We start from the raw sequence: 21235 nt of genomic DNA on the forward strand, positions 1-21235 counted from the left end.
AAAAGTTTCTTGGGAAAAAATAGGTCCTTCAAGATCAAGTACTCCATTATATTTGTAAGTACTGTAACATTATTGTTGCCATATCAACAAATAAGATAAAACAAATAGCTATTCCAACCCTGTCAAAAGTAATATGCTCAGGGATACCAAATCCCAGTTATCCACCCTGAGAGTAAGGTGGATGTACATGAGGCAGATGTTGTGGTTTGCAATATCATGTGTCGATGTACTTTTGAAGTTTAGCATGAAGTACAGGCACGGACTCAATTATTAGCATCTTTAGTAATACCGTGCCAAGTGAACTTTGTCCTCAGTAGCTATGCAGTAGATCGGCGTGAGGATGTGAGAAGCCATGGATTAAATCAAACAACTGTCGGCGCATGGAGGCAGGTATCAATGGGTGCGGCCCACCAGTATTGATGTTACAGAGGAGGGTGGCGTTAGAGTCGTTGAGGGCGATGTCTTCCAAATGGAGGGAAGTGAAGGATGTCCTGCAGGCTTGCTACTCTGGATCTTTTCGTTAGGCTTTTACCAAGGCATTGTAATCGGATCCCAGGCGAATGGAGTTCAATGTGTTTCTTGACAGGGCATTGGCAATGGGATTAATTTTACCAGAGACATGTTGAAGGATGCAGTTGTATTCAGCCACGGCAGAGACTACCGAGTGGAGGTGTGCATGAGAGGCATGTGGTCAGTGAGAATGCAGAAGGGTGTACCCTCTAAGAAGTAGCGAAGATAACGGAGTGAGAATGCAGAAGGGTGTACCCTCTAAGAAGTAGCGAAGATAACGGAGTGCCAAATGCACTATCAGAAATTCGCAGTCAAAGGTAGAACAGCTGGATTCCACCCTGGACAGTTATCTGCTGAGGGCCAATGGGCTGGAAGAGTCGTTGACCAGCTGCTCGAGCACTACAGTAATAGTGACGTCACTGGCATCACTGAAGAGAAGGTGAGGGGCATGTATTATTGGAAAAGTGGAAGATGCAGCTATTGATAGAGTATTCTATGCATTGCAGAAGGCCACTTTCTTAAGAGGACCCAACTTCAAGTCTTTCAGCTTGCCCTTGAGGGAGGCATAGATAGGGACAAGAGTGGTGGCGATGGCTAGCAAGAACGTGTGATAATAGTTATCATGGCCAAGATTTCGTGCAGTGTTTTAATTGTCCAGAGTGTGGGGAAGTTCTTAACAGCTGATATCTTCTCAGGGAGGGGGTGGACGCCTTCAAGAGTGATGCATTGCCCTAATAACAATACTTCGTTGGCGCCAAAAATACACTTGTCGTACTGGTCTACAAGGGCAATCTGTTATAGGCATGTCCTCTACAAAACATACGCAGAAGGAGAGGTCACCTGAGATGCCATCCATGAAGCGTTGAAAAGCGGTCCTGCATTACAAAGGCCAAAACTGAAGTAATTAAATGTGTACATGCAAAAGGGGATGGTGATGGCGGTCTCGGAAATGTCTTGTGGGCACCTGATAATACCCCTTCAAAAGGTCGAGAGTGGAGAAAACCTTTACTTTTTGCTAGTAGGAGCTAATGTCAGCGATGTTGGGGAGGGGGCAGTGATCCGGTTCCGTCTGCATGTTCAGACACATGTAATTTGCATAAGGTCACAGAGAGCCATCCTTCTTGAGGACGATGTGTAGGGATTACGACTATGGGCTTGAGGCCTTTTGGCAAAGGACTCTTTCTTCCATTTCTGCGAACGTTCGTTTAGCAGCTGCCAAACGATCTGGGGCCTGATGCCTGAATCTGGAAAACACCATAGGCCTGTCATCTTGGCATGGTGATATATACTGCGCTTGGTAGGAACAGAGGGCGTTAGGGAAAGTTATTTTAGGAAGATTTCCTTGTACGACGAGAGGAGTTGGGCATAGACATCAGTAGGTATGTTGATGTGGAGTGAGAGGTTGGAGGGGGAGGGTTGAAGAGGTGTTGAGGAATATGAGTGTGTTGACTAAATGTCTATGTGCCACATCAACCAGGAGGTGGAAATGGGCAAGGAAATCCAAACCGATAATTGGCAATGTTATGTCGGCAAACAAATAACTTCCAATGCTATTTGGCCCTCCCAAACAATAAAGCAAGTGTCTCGTACCCATGGGTGGTGATCTGATATGCGTTGGCAGCTGCCAGGCAGAAGTCAGCAGGCTTAGAGGGGCGGCGTATGTAGGTGGGAGACGGCATTGTCATTGCTTCCACATGTCACGTGGAGGGCGTCTGTGTCCTATCGCATAACATCAGCTTCGGTCGGTGTTGAATGGTTGTCCTTTTTCTAAGGAGTGGAGGCATTGATTGAGGTCTTGAAGGTGAAGTGGCTGTCCATACGGGCGTTGACTATGGTCATCAGGTCCTTCATGGGAAAGGGACCGACAATGGGGATAGCGATGCATACAGGTTCGAGTAGGCTTCATACCTACAGGGGATAAAGTAGGTTCACTTCCTAAGAAGAGTAGTCTGTGGAAGGCTGCATATGAGTGATACTGGTCATTTCCCTTAGGGGGTGCAAAGTCTTTTGGTCCCCTAACGGTTGTTGAGAGAACTGAAAAACTTTGGTGACACGGGTGGCTGTCGATAGTGAGTACTGCTCCAGGAGGTATGTTTCGAGTGTCATACTCTATTGGGGTGTCCCATTGGTCGCAAAGGCAAGCGGAGATTTCAGGGAAAATATCATTGAGAATCATTACAATGACATAGTTCGCTTTGCTGCTTGAACGAGTCAAGCCCATGATGCAAATTCTGAACTTGGGCGCACTGAAACTAGGCAAACGTTGCTCTACTGACGAAAGGCGGTAGCTTCATTGATGCGGCGTGGATAGAAAATTCAGGGTCATTTGGCATCGTCATCGTGAGCAGGAAGGGGATGGGCAGCAGGTTACTCTGTGATTACCAATGTTGCAGGCTGATAAGGATCTTAACATAAAGACGAGTGGAACTTGACTGGTTTTACTCAAACGAGATAACAAGCCTATATACAAACGGTTGAAGGTAACAATAACATAAAACTAAAAATATGAAACATGCAATGGCAAGCTTAAACAGGTTTTTATTATGAGAGAGAGAGAGAGAGAGAGAGAGAGAGAGAGAGAGAGAGAGAGAGAGAGCATTACCGTGTACGAGCGTGTATGAAATACATGTGCACTATAGCCCAATCACCATTCTTGCATGGGGCATGAGCACAGCAGCTTTATCATATATATATATATATATATATATATATATATATATATATATATATATATATATATATATAGGCTTATAAAGTGAAGATAACATTGACTGACTACTTCGAAGTTTTCTGGCGTAATAACATCAAGGAAGGTAACTCTGACTGGAGCGAACACCCCCCCCCCCCCTTAAATGGAAATCGCAAAGGGTAAAGCAGACAGTACAATGGATGTAAAGTTACAGGTTACGTTCAAACTTGAATTTATTCAGATGAGAGAGAGAGAGAGAGAGAGAGAGAGAGAGAGAGAGAGAGAGAGAGAGAGAGAGAGAGAGAGAGAGAGTAATAAGTAGCAACTATGCATATCTAAAGAGAATGTCCACTACTTTCTGAATAATAAAGTAATGGAAATTACATCCTCCATAGCTAAAACATTAACAAGCTTTGATCAACGTCAACCAGACGTAGGTAATTTCTTAGGGAAAAAAAATAATTTATACAACAAACGGTGATAAAAAGGCGTGGATTCGTATGACAATTGCGTTTATTGTTACCATAATTGCGTTTATGTTTACCATAATGGCTGAAGTATTTGGAAGGGCAAATGATGATGACTGAAAGCTTGTCATTATCATGACTATAATGATACTAAGCTTACTTATAGTAGTCATACAATGACTACTAAGGAGATGATAACAATATAATAAGTACTATTATGATAAACGTGATAAGAGCATAATCATACTAACTATGACAATAATAACAGCCAGATGATAACAACACTATTATAATTTTTTATAATGAGTGTAATCTCGGTAATGATCATCATAAGATGTTTAGGAACGGTTAATGAATCGTTTATTGATTGCTACCTAGCAAGGCTATAATTATTACCACGATAATGATAATACCCACATTACGATGAATACGATATACGAACAATGAAATGATTTACTCTACATTATAACTCTTGTAATAATATTATTAGCCTTTCTCTAAATAGCATCTCTCTCATTGTTCGTTTACATTCTCTGAAAAGAAAGGAAAAATAACAGACTACCCTACAACTAAAACGAGGTTCAGGTACAAAATATAAAAAAAGAAAGAGAAAAGAATAAAAATGGGTGAAAGCACTGGAAAGGTTAAGGGGCAGAAAGGTAAAAGTTCAAATGGTAAAACGCCAGACCAGAAGGTAGAAACGGACGACCGCTCTGGGTATTCATAGCGATGCGTTGTCGCTTTATAAAAAAAACATTTTCTTTATACAAAATACGATAAATATATAAATAAATCAATGACGGGATAGCCCTAATGTCCCAGCTATAAAGAGTGTACACTAGATAAAATTGCGAGTGGCACAATATGTTGGCAGTGATGATGCGCTGTTCAAGAGGCTCTGCACTGTTCTATGCATGAACATACGCACAAAAAAAGAGAGATCTTTAATACCTGGAAAGAGTGGGCGTACGGTAAAAAGGTATACAGCATATCGTAATGAGCAGGATAGTTGACCCTATGCGTACGCGTGTCAATTGTGATTTTGGGGGAATAGTGCGATGGGGTTCATCTTCGATTCAGAAGTTGAGAGATACATTTGGCGATAAAAATGCTCTTGATCCACTCTATACGATGAGTGACGGTACACAAGGCAGTGAATAATTCTCCTTTATCAAGAGCGACCCTAAATATAAAATTGTTTTATTAGTGGTTAATCTATAAAAGAATACAGGTCTTGCATTGTTCTGGTTTTTCATTTAAATGGTGAAATCCGCCTCTTTTTGAAAAGGTTGTGTTGCATAAATAATTTTTTTCTGGCACTACCCATTCCTAAAAGAAAAATTACTGATGAAAAAAATGAATACATAATCATTATTCTCATCTCCGGTGGCTCAACCAATTTATGGAAACATTAGATTTAATATATATATATATATATATATATATATATATATATATATATATATATATATAGTATATATATATATATATTATATATATATATATATATATATATATATATATATATATATATGTATGTATGTATGTATGTATGTATATACTTACAGCTTTACTATCAGCAAGTAAATCTCGCCACGCTGATAATATTTAGTGGGAGCAAAACTCGCCCGGCTCAACCTTCGCGTTAAAAAAGCCTCTGATCGATAGTGACCCAGAGGAGGAGAGAAGAGGTGTTCGTTCGAGAATTATCCAAGTCATTGCAATGCCACGTAACGCAGTTCTCGGTGTCAATTTATACCGATAATCACGTTGGACTTTTGCATTCCTGATTGTGAGATACTTGATAGACCAAATAAAATTTCAGTGAAATACAGAGACGTTTATAAGCATACTTAGCGTTTTGTATCCAGCAGTGTTTTTGTCACAAATATGTTTAAGAACCTGATACCGATAATTCCATACTTAACGATGTATACCAGCACCTTTATCTAACCCTACGTAAAAGTCCAACAATTATATATACAGTACATGCATTCCATTCTTAAGTCTATAAGAGCCTGTATGACTGATTTCGGTCTCTTGCTTGGGGGTACGCTCGGGCACGCTATTATGTATTATTTCTCTTCCTCTTTATTTATTTTCTATAATTCTTATATAAAAGACATTTTTTAATGTTGTTATTGTTCTTAAAATATCTTATTTTAATTGTTCATTACTTCTTTCGTAGTTTATTTATTTCCTTTCCTCAATAGGTTATTTTCCTTGTTGGACCCTTGGACTTACAGTATAGCAGCCTGCTTTTCCAACTACAGTTGTATTTTAGCAAGTAATAATAATAATAATAATAATAATAATAATAATAATAATAATAATAATAATACAGATTATCTTGCATAAACAACAAAGTCACACCGCACTTGCATCAGAGATCTATTTGAAACTCTTACACCAAGTGTACATTCCCAATTAAAGTCTGCCGTTAACTGAATTAAAGATCTATCTGAATTACTTGCATATAAGACTTATTAAATTTTACCAGAAACTGAAAAAAAATTGTACGTTTTCCTTAACAAGACAAACTGAACATTTTCTTAAAACTAACATTTACAAAATACTTTCCCTGTATCTAATCATGATTCTTTGTGGCGTGACTTTGTTCATTATTATCAAATTTGCACAAAACGTCTATTAAAAGAGGTTTCATATAAAAAGAAAATATTACCCACATTTGCCCCTAAAAAAATAAAGGCCACCGTCCTAAAAATCCTATACGGATTTATTTAGTAAAAATAGAAGTATTGCCTGATAAATATTCCGTTTTGAAAATCTTTAATAATAGCAAACTGCATTCAACAGACCCACCATCTAATCAAAGAGACCTGGGAATACATGCAGGGACGCACGCACACACAAATGCATGTCCTGACGTCGCAGACAGAGATTGGGTCGGTGCAAATCGACTTCACGTTGAGTTGGCAAGACACCAGAAGTTCTAACGACAACAACAACAACAACAAGCCAGAAATTCCCCCCTTTTGGATGTGGTATGTTAAATGACTATTGATCTAAGTTCAGGGGGGGAAGGGAGGGGGCGGCTGGAGTCAAGAGGCAAGAAGAGTCCTAGGGAGAGGGAGGGGGAAATTAATGCAGTGACACAATGAGGTTGATCCAACCCCATTTAGCCTCTCGTCGCTGCTATTAAGTCTCCTTAACAGCCATATTCACCTTTCTCATGCAACGCTAATGCAGGATTAAAATATAACACACGAGCTGGAAGCTTTTCATTAAAGACGGTCAGATTCCCATCCGCATGAACAAAATATTCCCTCCTTATGAAAATTATCTGGCGTTGAAACGTTTAGAAAATATATAATGAAGACCAAGATATATTTGTGGCCCAAATTCGTAGCCCTATTTAAATTGATATTACCCGCAACTGGAGGTTTAAATGCGTGGAAAGGCTTGCAACGTTATTACTACGGCTACAGAGGTCTATATCCATAACGCATATATCTATGTCTCTAGGGGTTTCACTAGTTATAAAACAATAATTCAACTAAATATACATTATTTTGGGTCTTCGACTTGATCAATTTCAAAACTACGTAATTAAGTAAATCCTACAATTATCAATCGTATACGATCAGGAATGATCATTAGACAGAGATGGTTACTTCAAAAAAGTGGTGATACTAAGTGTAAAAGAGGACATCTGAGAAACTACCTGTATACGCACTCTCTCTCTCTCTCTCTCTCTCTCTCTCTCTCTCTCTCTCTCTCTCTCTCTCTCTCTCTCTCTCTATATATATATATATATATATAAATGTGCGCGCGTGTGTGTAACATGTAAATTATATATACATATATAATACATGCATACATACATATGTGTATATTACAAACACACACACACACACACACATATATATATATATATATATATATATATATATATATATATATATAGATATAGATATGCACAACATATATCACATTATATATATATATATATATATATATATATATATATATATATATATATATATCAACAACAACTCCTACGCCTATTGACGCAAGGGTCCTCGGTCAGATTCTGCCAGTCGTCTCTATCTTGAGCTTTTAATTCAATACTTAAATAAATACATACATACATACATACATATATATATACATATATATATATATATATATATATATATATACATATATAAATATAAATTTAATATATTTCATACATGTATATATATACAAATATAAATATAAATATAAATATAATATATTATATATATATATATATATATATATATTTATATATATATATGTGTGTGTGTGTGTGTGTGTTGACCAATTTGAATTCTATTTTACCATAACAAATCAAAAGATATATAACACCGCATACTGGAACGGGCACGCGGTAGGGAGCATACCTTCGCCAACGCCACATTTATCACCTTGGTCATGCAAACAAATCGGATAACACTGGTCGCGTAATGACGAAACCTGCTCTTTGAACTCCAACTGTTAACAAGGGTAATGCCATCAGTATATCATGTTGTATATCACAAGATATACAATTGAATTATGCACATTTTGGCACAAGTTTTATGCAAATCAGATATAAGTTGACCATCACTATATAGTGAAAAGCCGTTATTGATCTTTTTTGTAACCCTGACCTTTGCATGCATCTACTATGCGGCATTTTCATTATATGGCCTGCCCATGTCCATTTCATTTTCATTGATGCTAGAATAGTCTCTATTTTAGTTTGCTCTCGTAGCCATGTTCCTCTTTTCTATCTTTTCATGCTATTCTCATCATTATTCTTTCCATAGCTCTCTGAGTTATAAATAGCTCATATTCATATCCAAAATGATAAACTGTAAATCCTGATCAGTCTTTCTATGCTTTGCATATTATGAAGAAATCTTCAGGAGGACAGAAGGTAAGGAATTACATAGTGAATTTATATCGGTATGAAAATCATTATAATATATATATATATATATATATATATATATATATATATATATATATATATATATATATATATATTAATTGCTAAGCTATAACCCTAGTTGGAAAAGCAAGATTCTATAAGACCAGGGGCTCCGACAGGGAAAATAGCCCAGTGAGGAAAGGAAACAAGGAAAAATTAAATATTCTAAGAACAGTAACAACATTAAAATAAACATTTCCCACATAAACCACAAATGCTTTAACAAAACAAGAGGAAGAGAAATTAGCAAGAGAACTCTAACCCAAGACAGTGGAAGACCATGGTACAGAGGATATGGCACTACCCAAGACTAGAGAACAATGGTTTGATTTTGGAGTGTCCTCCTAGAAGAGCTGCTTACCACAGCTAAAGAGTCACTTCTACCCTTATCAGGAGGAAAGTAGCCACTGAACAATTACAGTGCCGTAGTTAACCCTTTGGGTGAAGAAGTATTGTTTGGTAATCTCAGTGTTGTCAGGTGTATGAGGACAGAGGAGAATCTGTAAAGAATAGGCCAGACTGTTCGGTGTATGTGTAGGCAAAGGGAAAGAACCGCAACCAGTGAGAAGGATCCAATGTTGTACTGTCTGGCCAGTCAAAGGACCCCATAACTCTCTAGCGGTAGTATCTCAACGGGTGGCTGGTTCCCTGGCCAACCTACTACCTACAGACGTCAAACACCACTGTCAAACTGCGAATAGAAGACACACGTCTGACAGTGCTAAAAATCAACTAGTGAAGAGAGTGGTTAACAGTCTGTATTATTATTTACTATTAGATGAGAGTGCAGATGCTGATTTACTTGCATTGCTACATGAATTTAATGGTACAATTAAGGAAGATTTTCTCTTTTGCCAGTCATTGCTAACACAAAACTGGTGAGTCTATTTTTAATAGTTTGAATGATTTTATAATAACTAAAGAAATTGGTTGGTCAAAGTGCGTTAGAGTCAGTATTGATGGGGATCCCGCAATGTCGGGAAAGTACAAAGGACTCAAGGCAAAAATCCAAGCTATAACACCAACTGTAAAGTGGACTAATTGCTGAACACATAGAGAATCTTTGGCAGCAAAAAAATGCCAGAAAAATTGAAGACGACTCTAGATGAAGTAATGAAAGTTATTAAATTCATAAAAGCTCAGCATTTAAATTCTTGTACTTTTTCGTGTTCTTTGTAGGGAGATATGTAGCACTCGTGTATGTATATATATATATATATATATATATATATATATATATATATATATATATATATACATATATATATATATATATATATACACACACATATATATATACATATATATATATATATATATATATATATATACACACACATATATATTAAAATATATATATACATATATATATATATATATATATATATATTATATATTATATATATATATATATAAATATATATATATATATATATATATATATATATATATATATATATATACCGACACACACACACAATCGTAAAACCCATAGAAACATATGATGCATAGATGAAAAAAAAAATACTGAATGAATCTCAAAGTCAACATCTATATGAAGATCGTTATATATATATATATATATATATATATATATATATATATATATATATATATATATATATATATTATATATATATATACATATTATATATATATACATATTATATATATATATATTATATATACATATATGTATATATATATATATATATATATATATATATATATATATATATATATATATCTATATCTATATATATATATAAACACACACATATGTAAAACCCATAGGAACACATAATGCAAAAAAAAAACTGAATGAATCTCGAAGTCATCATCTATACGAATATCATTTTATATATATATATATATATATATATATATATATATATATATATATATATATAATATATATATATATATATATATATATATATATATATATATATATATATACACACGTAAAACCTATATGAACACATGCTGCACAAAAAAACGAAAAAAAACGAATGAATCTCGTAGTTATAGAGACGAAACTCGACATCTAATCAATATTTCAAAAAGCGTGCATGAATACGCACACGCATATACATATATAAACAAGCGTGGGTGGCATACCTCATTATTAGAATGCAACACAAAAGCTCATATTCACCATGACCCTGGTTTGATCTCTGGCAGCCGCACATCATTCGACCCACCTGCGAATATAAAAATAGAATCTGGAGTGAAGATGGTATGGGATTAATTACAGTTTGTACAGGCTTGCTGAGAACCAGAAGAGTCTCCTACTTTTTGGCCACCACCTTCAAAAAGAGAGAAGTGCTAAGGAAAAAATAAAAAAAGTTAAAATGAACATGACTGGAGGGCTCTCAGTACAACACAGACCTCCATCACGACAGCTTATTTCTCAACCTTTTGGTTGACCTTGACCTTTGACCTTAACATGTATTAATTACGTGGATTTTCATACACCTAAATATGAACCGAGTTTGAAGTCTCTGTGACAACGATGTCCAAACTTACGGCTGATTACGTGATACGGATGTTTTGCTCGTCCGTGGCCTTGACTTTTAACCTTCCAAAATGTAATCTTTTAAGCTCTTTACATAACAGTTTGAAATCCCAGCAAGTTTCACTACTTTACTTTTAAAATTGGGGCCGAATGATTGATGACTGGAATTTGACCTTTTGCTCGACCTTGACCTTCGATGCTAACATATATTAATTAGCGTGGATTTTCATACCCTCAAATATTAACCAAGTTTGAAGTCTTTGTGGCGACGATGTCCAAACTTATGGCTGATTACGTGAATTGGACATTTTGCTTGACCGAGACCTTAACCTTCCAGAATTTAATAATTTTCAGATTTTTGCATAACAGTTAATCCCTGCAAGTTTCATTATTCTACGATTAAAATTGTGGCCAGGAAGGTGTTCACTAACAAACACACAGAAACACGGGGTAAAACATAACCTCCTTCCAACCTCGTTGGCGGAGGTAATAATTGAACATGAACAAGATTGCTTGAAAAAGCAAGAAGTCGCCATTTAAAGAAAATATGTTTGCAGGCAATATTCTATTTCAAGTTGTATATTATTTCTCTCCAAACAATATTCTCCTTTATATGTAACGTCTCTTGAAGCAATATTCTCTTTCATACAGTATCCGAGGTGTCACCGAACAATATTCTCATTCGTGATTTTGGCGAGGTCTCTCCTAACAATACTTTTCTATGGTGCATGCACAGTCTCTAAGCAATATTCTCTTTAACGCTACATAAAAGGTCTCTCCAATCAATATTCGTTTTCATGTTGCATGCAATGTCAATGCAAGCCACTTCTTTAATGCTAAATCCATGGTCTCTCTAATCAATATTCTTTATGCTGCATCTGATGTCTCTCCGACTATTATTCTCTTTCATGCTGTGTGATGTGTCTCCATACAATATTTTCTTTCAAACTGTACGTAAGGTCTCACCAAGCAGTATTTTCATTCAAGTTATATGTGGGGTCTTTCCAAGCAATATTCTCTTTAATGTTGCAAGCAGGTTCTCTCCAAACATTATTCTCTTAGTGTTGCATTCATGGTCTCTTCGAGCAATATTCTCATACATGTTGTATGTGGGGTCATTCCAAGCAATAATATCTTTGATACTACATGCATGGTCTCCCCACGTAATATTGTCTTTCATGCTGTCTGCAAGATCTCTCCAAGCACTATTCTCTCTCATGAGTACTGCACGTGTTTCATACACCCTCGTACGCATCAAGGGTTTTGCTTTATTATTTTATCATTTGCTCTTCCCTGCACTGTTAACAGACCAAACTGTGTAAGCATGCTAACTCCTGTTTTATTTTGTTTGAATTTTTGTGACGTTCTTGCTTGCAAATCTTTATATATAAACTTGATGATTGTTTAATAAAGTTCAGGTGCATCACCTCGCCTCTCAGTTATCAATTAACAGCTCACTTGCACAAAGACCACCGGAGTGTCCAGCTCCCCCCTCCCCCCCCACCTTACCCCTAACAGTTGCGTCTTACAGTTTGATGAAGCCACCTCCCAACCCTGGCTCTGCCACCAACGCCACACCCATGAAACTACCACCCTCCACCAGTTCCGAGACATTCGCCTGGTTTCAGCGTGCTGAGATCCAGTTTCGTATTAAGGGCGTGACTCCCTCAAGCACCAAAGCAGACTATGTTCTTGCGGCGATCCCCAAGGATACTTTCCCAGAATCTTAGATTAGCTTAGCAACCAAGGAGACACACTGAATAGCTTACAATGCCATCAAAACATACCTCCTGAAGCAGTACTTGTATCGCCATCACCAGCCGCCTGTATAGCCAAACTTTTTCAGCTCTCTTAGAAACCATTAGGGGATCAAAAGGCTTAGCTCAATCTCAGGGAAATGACCAGTATCGCTCGCCTGCAACCTACCGCAAATGGCTCTCCACAGCAAGAGAACCTACATTTTTGCCCTTTGAGCACGACCCCTACACAAACTTGTACTCGCTGCCATCCTCGATGTCAATACCTTGCCTGTGAAAGACTTAATGACCAAATTCGACGCCCTTATGGACAGCCACTTCACCACCTTCAAAACCTCCACTCCTGATAAAGAGGACAACTATTCAACATCACTCTAAGCTGACGTGAATGTGGTAGGACACAGGCGTCCACCCAGTGACGTGCCGGAGCGGTGACAATGCCACCACTCGCTCACGCCCCAATCAACTACCTCAACAGCCACTTACTAACACCCATTGGCCGCAGTTATACTACTACCAATCCAGATTCACGGCTGCTGCGATGAAATGTGTGAACGTTTATCATTGGCAAAAAAAAAACGTGTAAGTAGGCCACCACTTGTGATGATGGCCTCCCATCACTAATCTTTTTACATGATGCAGGTATGGGTTTGCAATTTTTGGTAGCCAGGAGCTTGCCGTTCTCTTCTCCTAAGGATACTCTCCAAGATACGATGTAGTCTGTTTAACCCTACCAAAGACCGCCTAGTAGCGGCCAACGGATCTATGATACCCACCCACGGGTATGAAACACACATTATCGTTTAGAAGCACCATTGAAGTTTCTCATCGCTGACTTCATATTTCCAATCCTCAGTGCTGATTTCCTCTCCCATTTCCACCTCCTAGTTGATGTTGCTCACCAACGGTTTGCCAATGCAAACTCTTGCTCATCAACACTTCTTCAAGCTGCTCCTCCGACCTTGCCCTCCACATCAGCGAAGCAACAGATGCCTATGCCCACCTCCTCAAGTCATACCTGGAAGCTTTCCGTATAGAACTTTGCCAAATCCCCATGTTTCCCGCCAAACACGGTGTGTATCACCATATCAAGATTCAGGCGTCTGGCACAGGATCGTTTGGCAGCCACTAAACATACGAACCCCGAAATGAAAGAAATGAGCCTTTGCCAAAAGGCCTCAAGCCAGTGGTCGTCACCCTTACATATCGTCCTAAAGAAAGATGGCTCCATGTGTGTGTGGGGATTGCAGGTATTTGAACATACAGACAGAACCAGATCACTACTCACTCCCAATCATCGCCGACGTGACCTCCTACTTGCACAATGCACAAAGTGAAGGTTTTCTCCACGCTCGACCTCCTGAAGAGGTATTATCAGGTGCCTATAAGCCCAGAAGACATCCCCAAAACTGCCATCAGCACCCCCTTTGGTACATACACCTTCAATTACTCTTGTTTTGGCCTTCTTAATGAATGGCATCTTAGGGGACCTCCCGTTCTGTGTATGTTACGTGGACAACATACTTGAGTTCTCTTTCTCCGTTACATATGCATCGTGCTCGACTGCCTACAACAGAACAGCCTTGAAGTCTGATAGGACAAGTATACCTTTGGCGCCAATGATGTATAGTTCTTAGGGCAGCACATTACTCCTGAAGGAGTTCATACACTCCCTGAGACGGTAACAGCTGTTCATAGCTTCCCCATACCCTCAACTGTCACAGCACTGCAAGAATTCTTGGGCATGATCAACTATTACAACCGTTTCCTACCAGCCATCGCTGACGAACTTATCCCCTCTCTACACATCCATCAAGGGCAACCCAAGGACCTGCACTGGTATCCTTCCCAAAGCGACCTTCTGCAATACAAACAATACCCTATCAACCGCTGCTGCTCTAACCTTTCCCCTGCCACATGCACCTCTCCTCCTCTTCACCAATTCCAGCGACGTCACTATTGGTGCAATACTCGAGCATGTTGTCAATGGCTCCCCCCGCCTGTTGGCCTTCTTCAGTAGAAAACTGTCCAAGGCCGAATCCAGCCAAAGTGCTCTACTTTTGACCAAAATTGCTGGCGGTGCACTTGGCTGTCCGTCATTTTCGCCCCTTCTTAGAAGAACGCACTTCATCATTTGCATTTTGCCCTGTCAAAAAAACACATTGGCAGCCATTCACCAGGGATTGCATTACAATGCCTTAGCAGAAGCCTAACAAAAAGATCTAGAGTACTAAGCATGTAGGATATTTTGCACATCCCTCCATTGGGAAGATGTCGCCAATGACGACTTCAATGCCATCATCCTCTGTGACGTCAGTACTGGTAGACCACGACCATAGATACCTGCTCCAATGCGCCCACAGCAGTTTAATTTCATTCATGGCCTTTCACACCCCTGTCGCCGTTCTACTGCACAGCTACTGAAGAAAAAGTTCATTTGGCATGGCATTACTATGAATGCTAAGGATTTGGTCTGCGCCTGTACTTCACGCCAAACCTCATAAGTATATAAACACACTAACTCAGGGGCGGACACCTTTCAACTTCCACGTTGTTTTGCCCACATTCACGGCGACGTTACCTCTTTATCATCATTCACCGCTGCACACGGCCTGAAGCCATTCGGATGGAAACTGCAACATCAGCCCCATGTACATTTGTCTTACTCTCATGGCGGATAGCAAGATTTGGTAACCCTGAGCATATTGCTTCTGACAGGGGTACCACTTTCACCTCTCAATTGTGGATATCATAAGAAAATCTCCAGGACATCACCCTACATTAGACAACTGCCTACAACCCTTCTGCCAACGGAATGGTTGAACGTTTTTATCACACCCCCAAAGCACCTTGTATGTCTGCTGCAGTGATTCAAACTGGTTTACTCAGCTTCCCTGCATTCTCCTGGAACCAAGAGCTAATTCTAAAAACACCCTGAATGTCTCGGCAGCTGAAATGGTGTATGGCGACCTTATGGAACCTTCATAAGTAAAAGGAAGCATCCAAATCCAAATACTAGGGTAAAAATCAAGTTGGTTCCTCAGTATAAGGAGTCGTATAAGAACAATCAGTTGGTGTCACAGCCTCAATTGGCAGATACTGTTAAGGTAATCCACTGACTGGGATAAATAAGACAGGTAACCTACTGTATATGCCACCCTTTATATTATTTTTCTCACGATAATAAATAAAAGAAAACATCAACAGAAAAACACTCTCTGTTAGAATATAATGATTTTAAATAAACTAGTGCATAAAAGACAATACTAAGAAATTCTACAATTTGTTTAATATCCGAATAATAACTTCTAGAAAACTGTGTAGTATTGAGTCTTGTTAAAGGAAATGCCAGGCTGTTAAAATTTACTGCATACCTAATACTGTAATCCATCTGGGAGGACTTGAATACAATGGATCCTCAGAATTATGTAACTGATGTCCGAATCAGGGATAAAGAATTTAATAGACATTAAGGTTTTGTCAAATAATGAAAGATGAGAGTCCACCACTGAAGACCAAACATAGAACAATATTGAAAACATAGCAAAATACGAATTAAAACATTTCCTAATGGTAGACAAGTCTCTAAAAGTCTTGAAAGAATTCCTAAATGTCACTGTCTGTGCAGCTAAAGAAGAAACAAACCGGATACGTTTCTCAAAAGGGAATTCGAAATCAAGAATCACACCTAGAACACTAAAAACAAATTCAATGAAAAGATCTGGCTCGGAAGTGTCCAATGTTGTAGATCTGCTAATAATCAGGAATTAGAATTATCATTATAGAAAGAAACAAATGTGGTCCAATGTCATGGTTATTGAAAGGAGGAGATTATCCACCCCTTCTCAACTCTAAAAGAGCAGGCACGAATAAATACTGAGATAGAAAATAAATTAAGAGCTAAATCTGCTATAAATCGACATTTAAATTCTATCTAGTAAATCTGTGCGTCTTAAAAAATTTCGAAATCTTAAAACAGAAATTCTGAGAATCCGATAAAATATCTGATAGTTTTCTGAACGAAACAGAAATTTCCCTTTTAAAGACTTGCATTAAAGGTTTAATGGCCGCTCGTGAATGGCAGAGGCAAGGGACTTTGACAATGCCCTAGAGACTGACCATATATACATACGATCACCACATATTCTCTCCCTCTCCACCCAAGCTAGGACCAGGGAGGGCCAGGCAATGGCTGCTGACTTAGGAGGTAGAGCTATAGGCTTCCCCAAACACCTTATCCTTAGCTAAAAGGAATGGTGAGATTGGAGCGAACAAAGGAACTAACAAGTGTGACCAGGACTCGAACCCTAGTCTGGCGATCACAAGGAAAGGTCACCAGCAGGCCACCGCAAACGTCTTTTGGTTAACATTGCCAACGGTCTCCAATGTCCCAGACCTACAAACAATCAGGAATTAGAAAGCTCATGACAAAGAGAGAGAGAGAGAGAGAGAGAGAGAGAGAGAGAGAGAACATTGTCCTACATTTCTTAATAATGACTTAGAAAGCACGCTATCATGAGAGAGAGAGAGAGAGAGAGAGAGAGAGAGAGAGAGAGAGAGAGAGAGAGAGAGGAGAGAGAGAGAGAGAGAGAGAGAGATAGTTTTAATTCTAATATACAGTAAATTCCGAAAAAAGAATCCTGCCATGAAGTACAATTAACAGAGACGAGACACAAAGAATCCAATCACCAGAATGTACCCGAGAAATTCATTCCTTGTACGGCCCAAGCAATTAAGACGCCACCGGTTTTGTCATCTTCATCACGTTCCCAGAAAGGGTTCATCCTCCTACCAATATTGCTTCTTCTCTAACGGGATGAGATCACCATCGCTAGATCAAGCCCCGAAAGATCCAAGTCACCCAGGAAACAGCATCCTTGCGACAGGACCAAAACAAATTTCTTTCCTCTATCAAAAGTGGGAGGGGTGTATGTAAAATATGCACATTAACAAAACTTGTTAGCAACTCTCGAAGAATGCAACATTGTGTATTTATGTCTTATATACATGTATCTATATACATATATATATGCATATATCATATATATATATCATACATACATCATATATATGTACATATATATATATATATAATATATATATATATATATATATAGAGAGAGAGAGAGAGAGAGAGAGAGAGAGAGAGAGAGAGAGAGAGAGAGAGAGAGAGATTTTAATCTCAATGAAAAAGTCAATTTTGTTAAAGATGTAATGGTGTTAAACAAGTTGAAGTCAAGCGATCATAGAATGGTGAGAAGGAAATTTTTATAGATCTAATGAAAGAGAGGAAAATTGATAGCAAGAAAATAAACACTACTGTAATAAGGAACCAATCTGCTGAGTTGAGTTTAGCGATACAAAACAGATACTCCTAGCTACATGATGAAAAAGAAGCAAGTAAAGAGGAAATGCACAATAATTTAACAATATTTGTATTGGAATCAGCATAGGAGATAGGTGGAAGAGTTCCTAAACAAGTTCAAGGAAAACTACCAGAAAAGACCAAAAACCTAATAAAGAAAATATTGAAAATGAGGGTAAAATTCAAGAGATGAAATAAAATTAGCAGAGTTATCCAAGGCAATAAATAAACTAAAACCCCAAGATATTCATAAACACAGTCAGAAAAAAAATTGAGGAAACACTAAAGAAAGAAAGAAGCATCAAATTGATGAAAAGGAAGACTTGAAACAGGGCGCCAACCGATGTTTTCTTTAAAGTATGAAAAAGGAAATATTATCCACTATAGAGATGGAGTGATAAAAATGGCAGAGGACTTCTATAAAATAATATAGAATAGTTATATGAGAAAGAAATAGCTTCACCAATAGAAATAATGAAACACCTGAGCCGTTACCAAACGTAACAGTAGAAGTGGTAAAGAAAGCATTAAAACGTAAAAAATGAGGCAAACCAGTAAAAGAAGATGGCCTAACAACTTATCTAATAATAGATGGAGGAGATTTCATAGTGGTAAAACTGGCTGAACTCTACACCATATGTCAGCAAGAATGCTGCTCTGTACCTACATCTTGGGAAAAAATTATTATTATACAAATTCACAAAATATGGAAACAAAAGACTGAAAAATTACCGCACAATTATTTTACTCTCCGTATTATGTAAAATATTAGGCCGAATTGAAAGAGAGCTAGACTTAAATCAACTAAAATGGCAGGCAGGCTTTAGAAGTGGGTATTCAACAACTGACCATATCCCTGTAATTAAACAGCTATTGGAAAAATCAACAGAATATGACAAACCCCTATGTATGGCATTTATAAACTATGAGAAAGCTATTGATTCTGTCAAAACATCAGCAGTAATGAAACCCCTTCAAAACAAGGAATAGAAGAATCTTGTGTTAGAACATTTGAAAATATCTATACAGGAAGTACAGCTATTCCAAAATTACATAAAGATAGAGAGATAATTCCGATTGAGAAAGGAGTTAGAAAGAGAGACCCCATCTCTCCTAGATTATTCACAGCATGTTTAGAAGTAGTTTTTAAGAATTTAGACTAGGAAAATGTAGAAAATAATATGAATGGAAATGCCTTAACAACTTCAAGATTTGCAGAGGATATAGTTGTGTTTAGTGAATAATGGGGAATTACAAAAGATGACAGAAGATTTGAATGGAGAAAGCAGGAAGGTAGAACTGAAAATTAATATGAGTAAAACTAAGATAATGTCCATTGAAAATGTGCCGACAACAGAGCCTGTGGAGATTGTTATATATGTAGATATATATATATATATATATATATATATATATATATATATATACAGTATATATATGTATGTATGTATGTATGTATGTATGTATGTATATATATATATATATATGTGTATGTATATATACATATATACATATATATATATATATATATATATATATATATATATATATATATATATATATATATATATATATATATATATATATATATATATATATATATACACACACTTTTTCAGCCCATGTATTTAAATAAACTACATATGTGTCAAAAAGGTTCCCAGGACTAGAATTACTTATAATAATCATCACCATAAAATGTCCATATCTTACACAAGCCTACAGTCTACTCTTTGACCCGTGATCACATTTTAGTGAATGTATTTTGTTCATCATTAACTTTCAAATTATCACAGTAAATGAAAGAGTTCAGATAATCCTTTCATAGTTTTTTCTCTGTAATTGGAAACTGAATTTTTCCACCAAATCATTTCAGCTGCCTTCAAATCTACAACACTGGTAGACTTATTACGATATGAAAAGCGATTCTTATTTGGCAAAGACAGCAGCTAACCAGCTCCAACTTTTGTTATCGTGAATGAGCTGTGGATTAAAATACCAATCTCCATAAAAGAAAGGAAAATTTACCTAAGAGAATTAAACTCTGACATGAACAGTAAAAGCATTTTTTCGTTTAGATTTATAAATGTTCAAAATAGCTTTGCAGAGAAACTTGCCTTCTTTTCCGATCAACTCGTCTATCTACTTGTACGAATACATTTACAAACACGATTTGTTCAACCATATCTTCTCTATCAATTTTAGTGACCTTGCTCCCCCCTATCACGTTCGATATATAATCAGCATTTTTGTTGTTACACTGCAAATATACCCAATATATATATAAACACACACACACACACACACACACATATATATATATATATAGATATATATATATATATATATATAGATATATATATATATATATATATATATATACATATATATATTCTATCCAGCCTTGTTATTCTAATTTAACACACCTGTCTACCTTCTCTCATGACAGTTTCATAAAGAAATAAGAATGTTTCGCGATATACTCGTTCATTTACTCACAAACTAATTTTCTCCCATATTTCTCTCCATCATTTCCTTTCAGTCCATCTACCTCCCGAGTCCCACCATTTTCCAAAACAAGTGCCACATGATCTTCCACTTCAGATATACCCTTGATCCTCAATCTACCTTTCAACAATCGTTGCGAGTCTCACTTTGCGCATCCGAAGCCATAGAATGCATCAACGTGGATATGAACTTAGTCTTGGAATAACTCGAATGAAACCTAATTTGGCAGGAAGGTTACTTTTAAGAGTTACTCCCAGGAGGCGTTAGTAGTGTTGCAACACCTAAACAGTGGCCTTGTGGTGCAATCCTCCCACTAAATTCACGTACGCCGCATTATTAAACGATCACACGTATCAAGGGATTCTCTTCGTGGCATCAAAGAAATACTACTATTAGGGCCATGCAGTGATGCCACGAAAGGCTTCTTTTGGTACATGGAAACGTTTAAGAATACGGCAGTT

At 37.3% G+C, this 21235-nt stretch overlaps 1 long non-coding RNA gene across 1 annotated transcript in view; it reads right to left on the minus strand.

Moving 5' to 3' along the window:
- LOC137624907 (uncharacterized) overlaps positions 1–21235 on the minus strand; it is a 481276-nt gene that overhangs the window by 65356 nt on the left and 394685 nt on the right. The window contains exon 2 of the long non-coding RNA XR_011040783.1: positions 10748–10830. This is a non-coding gene — a long non-coding RNA (uncharacterized lncRNA). The remainder of the gene's footprint in view (positions 1–10747; positions 10831–21235) is intronic.

This window comes from Palaemon carinicauda, chromosome 31 (assembly GCF_036898095.1).
Source record: "Palaemon carinicauda isolate YSFRI2023 chromosome 31, ASM3689809v2, whole genome shotgun sequence".
NCBI lineage: Eukaryota > Metazoa > Arthropoda > Malacostraca > Decapoda > Palaemonidae > Palaemon > Palaemon carinicauda.